The sequence below is a fragment of the Herpailurus yagouaroundi genome, unplaced genomic scaffold (assembly GCF_014898765.1).
Source record: "Herpailurus yagouaroundi ecotype Mexico unplaced genomic scaffold, PumYag 29, whole genome shotgun sequence".
Taxonomy (NCBI): Eukaryota; Metazoa; Chordata; class Mammalia; order Carnivora; family Felidae; genus Herpailurus; species Herpailurus yagouaroundi.
Genome location: NW_024412377.1, coordinates 33031095 through 33040259, shown reverse-complemented (window position 1 = coordinate 33040259; position 9165 = coordinate 33031095). Strand labels below are relative to the sequence as shown.

Below are 9165 nucleotides of genomic sequence, written 5' to 3'. Positions count from 1 at the left end.
TTTCCGATTCTGTGTCTCCCTCTCTCTCTGCCCCTCCCCCGTTCATGCTCTGTCTCTCTCTGTCCCAAAAATAAATAAACGTTGAAAAAAAAATTAAAAAAAAAAAAAAAAAGAAATAGATTATGGAAAGATTTTTAAGATTATAGAGAGGTTTTTGAAAATTTTCTTAAAATAAGAAACGGTCTCCTTACAAGGGTGTACTGACTATAGTGGAATTGGTATTTTTACCTGCTAGAACTCAGATGTACCTCAAAAATGTAACTTTGTTTTCTGTGAGTTCTTCTTGCCTTCCTGACCCTAACTCAATGACTGAAGAAAAATATTTTGAACTTTCAAATTAATATTCTTATTCAAGGTAAATATTCAGTCAGCTCAAAATTTAAATTCCTATCAATTTTATCTTTTGGTCTGTCATAGGGTTTCTTTTCTACCTTCTCTGTTTCCAGATTCATCCAAACACTCATAGAGGTGGTGGGATGGGGCCTCGAATCCACAGACTGTCATTTCACACCACGTTGGCTGCCACGGTAATGGGCTTTGTCCTAATGACTTGCTCAGCATCTACAACTGGCATTCATTTTGAACGAGTCTTTCTATTTGGTCTTTAGAGGCTTTATGCTGACACCCACCATGAAACATGTGTTCCTTGCCATAGCATCTAATCAAGGCCTTTCCTGTTCTATCAGAGTTTTCTCAATAGGCACACAAGAGCTGAGGATATGACAAATAGGCTTCCCACAATTAGGAAAATTATCCCTGGTCCATTTACTTCCTGCAATATTCCTGCTTTCTTGTTGGCCTGCCATATTGTTTGTGACACCATTCTGAATTCAGGGCTTCTCTGAAAGCTTTATAATCGTTTCCATCTATGTCCAAGGTATCCTAGTTCAAAGTCCAATATTTATTTGGACTCACAATTTGTTTGGATATATTTTGCTGCACCCTAGGTTTCAACTCTGGGAGACAGAGTGTGTTACCAAGATGTAATGGTATACTAGAGCCAACTTATATATACCAGCTCATGAAAGTTTAGGAATGCTGCCAGCTAGTTGTTAAAACCAGACTTTATTTTAAATTAAATTATATGAATTTAGGTTTAAATTAATTAAAAACAAAAGCAATAAATACTCCAAATCATCGCATCCTTATCATCTTAATACATTTTTACTAACTTTATCAGCATTTTAGTAGTAAAATAGACTTTAATAATACCTATGCCCTTGAGGTTATTTATGTATATTTTCTCTTTCTACCTCTGAACTCAATAATATCCGGTTGGTAGCTTGAAATGGTCCATAACGTGAGTATTTACACTACAGAAATTGGAAGATGCTACAATTATTAAACATTTACCAGCACACCACTCATGAGCATAGCTCATGACTCATCTCTTGCCCATTATTTCCTTAAATTTTTCACCTCCTCTTCTTCTCTTCTTTGCAGTGGTCTACAGGCTTTATTACTATGGTTTCATGTGTGACAAAACTTGCCTTTGCATCCTCCTCTTTTACTAGGTCAAAAAATGCAACAATGGCATTTATTACTTATTAATAAAGAAGGGCAGCAGAGAGCCTGGACTTTAAAAAATATATATTGCCCTTATTGCTTGACTACTAACTTGCTTTCCAAATGTCTTTCTAATAAATAAAAGGACAGATCTCAGCCAAGACTCCAAATCATCCCAAACTCCTAATTAATAGGGTTCCATTAGTGAGGATTTATTATAGCAACAAGTAGTAATAAATTGTCTGTCTTGAGTTCTGAATAATTCACAGTTGCAAATGTACTTCCATGTTTTACTACCTTGACATTTCTCATAACTTTCTTAGTTTCTGATGGTAGTAAAGCTGCTTTAACTAGTAATTAATGAACAGGAGTAATTGTGTTCCCTTGGCATCTTTAACAAATGGCAGTGTAAAAGCAGAGGATTTTCTGTGCTTCTGTTTCCACAAATGGTACAGAGGAGGTAGAGGATTGCTTCATTAGTCACCAATAATCATTTATAAAATTGGAGAAACCACAGACTAATGAATGTTTCAGCTTCTTCTAGCTCCTACATTCAGCTAGAAGAAGGAGCTAGAAGAAGCTGAAACATTCATTAGTTGCTAGCCCAATTAAGCTATAGATTAAATCTCTATTTTTCTCACTCTGTTGATTAAATGGCCACTTTGCCAGATAGAATTTAAACGAACAAGCATTTGGGAAGTATATTTATTTCTAAATTCTCTGATGAAGTGATTCTAGTTCCCGAGTAATGCAACATTTTCCAAACAAAAGAAACTTAGAATAACAAAGTTTCACTTATTGGGAGAATGCTAGAATTTTCCCTGAACATTAAGGGAAAGTGGCATTTCTATTATTGAGACAAGGAATCTACGTACTCTGGGGGTGTTTCTATATTGATGCCTTGCAATTATATAGTGCTTTTTACTTTTATTCTTCAAAAGAAATAATGCAAAGTTCATCTGGGAAGATCATTGAGATAGATCATTACATAGGTAGTACTGTTCACCTCGTTTTGCAAACTCTGAGTTCTAAAACCTTCACTCAAATGGTTAGTAGGGTCTACCCATCCAGGTATCACATATAGCAATACTTGAAGGTGTTAATTTAATGTCAAGAATTTATCAAGAAAGCAAATATTTGTGGAAATGATTGAAGGAGTATTCAGTAGTGATAATGTTGCCATATGTATATTATACCAAAAAGAGAAAAACAAATAAATTTAATGAAAGAATTAACTAACCTGGAAAAACATACATTGATAAGATTCTCATAACGCCTGCTGATAACCCAGGATAGTTAGAATAAATGATCTCATGTCATCTGGGTTTGTCTCATGGTGATTTTCTTTCCAATCTTCTAAGATGGGAGAGATTGTTTTCTTCTCATCCCTTATTAATAACTGCAATTATTTCTTTTTGCTCATGCACTTACTTAGAAGCAACTGAGTGTTTATTACATTTCTGCAGATGTTTGCCACCCGCTAAAGTGCTCTACAAAAAGCTAATTGCCTACTTTTCTGTAATGGAAATAGCTGCATCTTGTTTTAGCTCTATGTTGTTTTCTTACCTAATTGCTCTGTGATACTTATCTCTCTGCCATGATGTAAACATTCTATGTGTGAAGAGCTTCTCCATTTATGTGGTCAATAGAAAGTGTTACATTTTCCCTAGAGATATGAGGTAAACATGGCTCTTTCATATCACTTATGGTCCCAAAGGTCTTTTTGTAGACAATCCATCAAGCAACAATGGTAGCAACAGTTTAATGCATCCTTGTTTAACTATTTCATGTTCTGTATCTTTTATGCCACAATTTCTTTGCATATCAGTGGGGCTCATTTACTTTTGACAATTCTCCAAATGAGTAGTTAAGGCGATTATCATTTCCTTATTTTACAGATGAGGAAACTGAGCCCTATAAATATTAACTGATATGTCCAAGGTCAAATAGTTGGTGACTGAGCTAGTATTAGAAGACAGTCTTCCTATGGAGAAATGTATATGATATGTCACCAAACGAATTTTTAAAATACAGAAAATGGGAAAATACACATAGAGATTACATGCAGAATAGAATATTAATTGAAAACATACACATATATGCACACAAAAAAGAAATACTGCTCAAAAAGCATATTTCATACATATCAAATAGTCCATAATAGATAATATGTTTACAGAGAGAAGTAGACGTGGTCCTTGCAACACTAGAACTAATAATCTAGTGAAACAGACAAGTGCCAATCAAATAAATACAGAAATAAATCTATAGTAACACATTGTGAAAAGTGTAAACAACAACAAAAAATACAAGGTGCTATGAATAGCAGCTAATTTAATATAAATGGGGGTTGATTAGACACTGAAAAAGTTAAATGAGGTAGAAAACAGAAAGATGACTACGAATTAGCCAGGTGAAGATGGTGGAAGATTTTTTAATTTCTTTTTTTTACTTTTCTGACTTTCCAAATTTCTACAAAACAGAAGTGTTACTTTACCAATCAGAAACTATGCATATGTGAGTTTTGATTCTCTCTCTCTGGCAGAGTATTTCCTATCAAAACAAACCTCCTAGAAAAGCAACTCTAAATGTTGAAATTAAAAAGAGAATAGGGGCACCTGGGTGGCTCAGTCTGTCAAGCGTCAGACTCTTGACTTTGGCTCAGGTCAAGATCTCATGGTTCATGAGTTTGAGCCCCACATCAGGCTCTACGTTGGCAGAGGGAAGTCTGCTTGGGCTTCTGTATCCCTCTCTCTCTGCCCTTCCCTCGATTGCTCTCTCTCTGTCAAAACTAAACAAAACTTAATTTTAAAAGAAAAAAAAAAGAGAATAATCAGGGCAAGAAATACTTTAGCAACAAAGAAACCTGAGAAAAGGAAAATCCACTGCAGTAAGAGAAATTCTCTACTACTTTTCCCTTTTTTAAAAAAAAATTTTTTTTAACGTTTATTTATTTTTGAGACAGAGAGAGACAGAGCATGAACAGGGGAGGGGCAGAGAGAGAGGGAGACACAGAATCTGAAGCAGCCTCCAGGCTCTGAGCCATCAGCCCAGAGCCTGATGCGGGGCTCGAACTCACGGACTGCGAGATCATGACCTGAGCTGAAGTCGGACGCTTAACCGACTGAGCCACCCAGGCGCCCCTCTACTACTTTTCCTTTTAAGGAATTTTCTGATATATAAGTGCTGCAGGCCAGAGTCCTAATGAAAAGCAGCAGATCAGAGCTTTTTCCTACTTCACAGTGCTCAGGAGACAAAAGTTAGTAGGATGTTGAAGAGAGCCAGAACTCAAGAGATGGGTAAAGCTGTTGGGAGGTTTTAAAGCACTTCTCAATAGTAACCGATAGAACAGGCAACTCAGTAAAGATATCGAAGATTTGAAGGTTGCTTTTAACAAATTTGATCTAATTAAAATAGATAAAAGATTATAAAACTTCTTTATACACACTTTTCAAGTACATGTGAAATATTTACCATATATTGGTAAATGATCATATGTTGAGTCATAATGCAAGTCTCAATGGTTTAGAGGGATGGAGATATATAAATATAATCCCAAACAGTAGTGGAATTTAGCTATGCATATGTATTCTGAAATATTTGGAAGCAGTGTGCCTGGGTGGCTCAATTGGTTAGGTGAATGACTCTTGATTTTGGCTGTGGTTGTGAACCCAGGGTCGTGGGATCAAGGTCTGCCTCTCTCTCCCACTCCCCCACCTTCTTTTTCTCTAAAATTAAAACATATATATGTTTTTTTAAACTATATATATACATATATCACAGTTACAGTTATATATAACTATACACACACACACACACACACACACACGTATCTCACAGTAAAATCTTGGATTGCAAGTAATTTGTTCTGCGAGTATTCCACAAGACAAGCGAACATTTCTAATAAATGTTAATAAACAAGTGATGTCTTGCAATACAAGTAGCATGTGATGCCAAATGTCACATGATCACAGCTGAGCCAATGGTTCTTCTCTCTCTCTCTCTCTCTCCCTGAGGGATTGTGGGTGACTGTCTCCTATGCTCAGATGCTGGGCCTCAGGCAGTGGTGTTTGACAGAAATCAGTGATATTTCAGAACATTGGAAGGTGCCCACAACTGGCATTAGTGTATTTTTTGTCACTTCAAAGCACCTATGAACAGTCCTTTGCTTTTCCATACAAGAGTAAGCTTAGGAATGCTTTGCTTCATTCTAGGTCAAGCTGCCTGCAGATATAGACCCTTTCCTCTGCTGCCTTATTGCCAGGTACATTAAATACAGTATATAGCAAGATTTTATTAATTCTGCACTGTAGTCAACGTGCTATGTGAGCATATACAATAGCCCCCATGCAGGAAAATATTGAAAAAGAAAGGTGGTAAGAAGAAGGAGATGATTACTGTGGAAGTTAAGAAGGAAATCATCGAGAAGTACGAACAAGGTATGCGAGTGGCCAAAATTGCAAGATTTTATAAGAAGTCTATGTCTTCATCTCATCTGCAGAGGAGGAGGAGAAAAAGGCAGGGGAATACCTCACTTCAAATGAGATTAGGGAGATATGTAATATGGGAAACGGTGCAAAATGTTGTAGAAAAGCACCACCCAAATAAGGCTGTAACAATGCAAGCGATGAATCTGTTAAATAATAATGCAATGTCTCATTTCCATGAAATCCTCAAAAGGAGGCAAAAGCAAGTGTCATTGGATAGGTTTCTTGTTTAAAGTTGCACAAAAAGAAAAAGATTCTGTTGAACCAATAGATAGCAGTGATTCCATTAGTGAAGTCGTCCTACAAAATGACCCTCCTCTCTCTTGTCTCCCCCACACTGGTCGTGAAGGGTTTCAAACGTAAGTGCAGGTTAATTTGTTCATTTTCCTCTATATTTTGTATTTTTTATGATTTTGTATTATATTACAGTATTGTAAATCATTTTTATATGAATATTTTTGGGTTGTGAAACGACTCATCAGAGTTTTCCATTATTTCTTATGGGGAAATTTACTTTGATATACAAGTGCTTTGGATTACAAGCATGTTTCTGGAACAAATTATGATGGCAAACCAAGGTTTTATTGTATATATATTTGGAAGCAGAGGGCATGCATGCATAGGCAATGGTTGGGGAGGAGAAAGAACTTGGCAGCAAGCTAGGAGACTAGGAGCCAGGGACCCGGGAACCCCTGGGGCACCTGATGTGAGCACCATGGGGAGAAACCTGGCACCCGGGTCTCCAAGAAGTTGAGCCCTAACTGCAAGCTCAGCGTGTACTTAGGCAAGTGGGACTTTGCACACTACCCTGGACAAAGTGATGACGTGGTGCTTATGGACCCTGACTACTTGAAGGACCAAAAAATGTTTGTGACCCTCACTGATGCCTTCTGCTATGACCATGAGGATCTGGATATAATACCCCATAATCTGCCCTGCTTTGTCACACTGTAGCCAGACCCAGAAGACACAAGGAAGGCTTGTGGGGAAGACTTTGAGATTCGAGCCTCTGTGCTAAGCCACTAGAAAAGGAAAAGCCACAGAAGGAACTTTGTGTGTCCGGTGATCCAAAAGCTGCAATTTCCACCAAAGAAACCAGGCATTCAGATTTCAGTAGAAACCACACTTCACTTTATGTCTGACTGCTCCCTGTACCTGAGGCTTCCCTGGACGAAGAGCTATAAAACCAAGGGGAACCCCTCAACATCAACGTCCCTGTCACCAATTCCACCAAGACCGTCCAGAAGACCAAAGTCTCTGTGAGACAGCACGCCAACATCTGCCTCTCAGCACTGCCCAGTACAAGTGTCCTGTGGCTCAGATTGAGCAAGATGACCAGGTGTCACCCGGTTCCACCTTCGGAAGGTGTATATCACACTACTGCTCAGCAACAACTGGAAGAAGCGTGGTCTTGGCCTGGATGGGAAGTTCAAGCACAAGGACACCAAACTGGATTCCAGCACCATCGTGAAGGAGGGTGCCAAAGAGGAGGTGCTGGGAATCCTGGGGTTCTACAGGGTCAGGGTGAAGCTAGTGGTGTCTCGTGGTGGAGATGTCTCCATTGATGTGCCTTTTGTTCTTATGCACCCCAAGCCCCATGAGCACATCACCCTCCCTGGGCCCCAGACAGCCGCGCCTGAAGCTGATGCCCCTGTGGACACCAACCTCATTGAAGTTGAAACCAACTATGCCACAGACGATGACATCGTGTTTGAGGACTTTGCCCAGCAGCCACGGAAGGGGATGAAAGACGAAGACCAGTTCTGCTAGAAGGGAGCTGCAAAGAGGGGGTGGCTGATGCAGGGAGAAGGAGGGTCCCAGGCTCTCTGCCCTCCCTCCACTCAGCAGCTTCCTCAGCTATCCTTCTCCCCACCTCCCTCCCTTACCAGTTTCAGCCAGACACTCTCTGAACCCATTTTTTTGTTGAGAATGGGTATTACTTTTTTGACTCTGGCTATGTTTCCCCAACCCCACCATGGGTGGCAAGTCATGTTCAAATCTATATTTTTTGGAGGGGGATGCTGAAAAGGGGAGTGACCGTAGGCAAAGTGGGGAGAAAGAACTCTCACATTCAACACCCCCCCAACACCCCTGCCATCACTCTTCCTCCCTTTTCCTTCAACAGGAAAGGCTGAGGTGGGATGTGGGGGGAGAGGGTGAGGTCAGTCCTTTGTTTCTAAACATAAAGAAGAAAATAAACCCGGGGCGCCTGGGTGGCGCAGTCGGTTAAGCGTCCGACTTCAGCCAGGTCACGATCTCATGGTCCGTGAGTTCGAGCCCCACGTCAGGCTCTGAGCTGATGGCCTAGAGCCTGGAGCCTGTTTCCGATTCTGTGTCTCCCTCTCTCTCTGCCCCTCCCCTGTTCATGCTCTCTCTCTGTCCCAAAAATAAATAAACGTTGAAAAAAAATTTTTTAAGAAAATAAACCCTTTAATAGGGAAAAAAATTATAAAATATTTGGAACAAGTAATACACTTCTAGATTACCTATGGTTCAAAGACATAATATTAATGGAAGTTAGAAAAGGGGAGGAGCCAAGATGGCGGAAGAGCATGGAAGCTTTTTGTGTGTCTCGTGTCCATGAAGTATAGCCAGACCAACACTAAACCATCCTACACACCTAGAAAACCGATTGGAAGATTAACACAACAATCTGCACAACCCGAACCACAGAATTCAGCAGGTACGCAACACTAAGAGCTGAACTTGGGGAGCAAGAAGCCCTGAAAGGTAGGGAACTCCTTCTGCGGGCGGAGAGAGGATGGAGACTGGGGAGGGGGGAGCATATGGGAAAAGCACCCCTCCCCAAAAGCAGCTGGAGAGAAAGTGGAAAATTCGAAACAGCTGCAGGGACTAAACTAAAAAGGGAAAAAGGAGAAAGGAGAGGGTTTAAATTCCATTAAGACTGTAAACAAGGGGAGTGCAAAGGCTGCAACTCCGCAGCTCCATACCTGGTGGTGCCCTGGTGGGAAAGGTGAATCCCCAGGAGCTGAGTGGGGTCCAGGAGGTTCTCAGGCCACACGGGGAAAAGCGGTTCCACTGCTGGAAGGACATTTGGTAGAGACTGTTGAAGCCACCTGGTCCCAGTAGACCCCAGAAGGCAGCCACATTCGCTGGTGCTGGGGCAAGGTTGTTGAGGGTGAAGCCTGGTGCCAGATGTGTGTTGCATTTT

The 9165-nt window shown here is 40.2% G+C and overlaps 1 pseudogene; it reads left to right on the top strand.

Moving 5' to 3' along the window:
• Positions 1-476: 476 nt before the first annotated feature.
• On the top strand, positions 477-7778 carry LOC121041703 (beta-arrestin-2-like; annotated as a pseudogene).
• The last annotated feature ends 1387 nt before the right edge of the window (positions 7779-9165 follow it).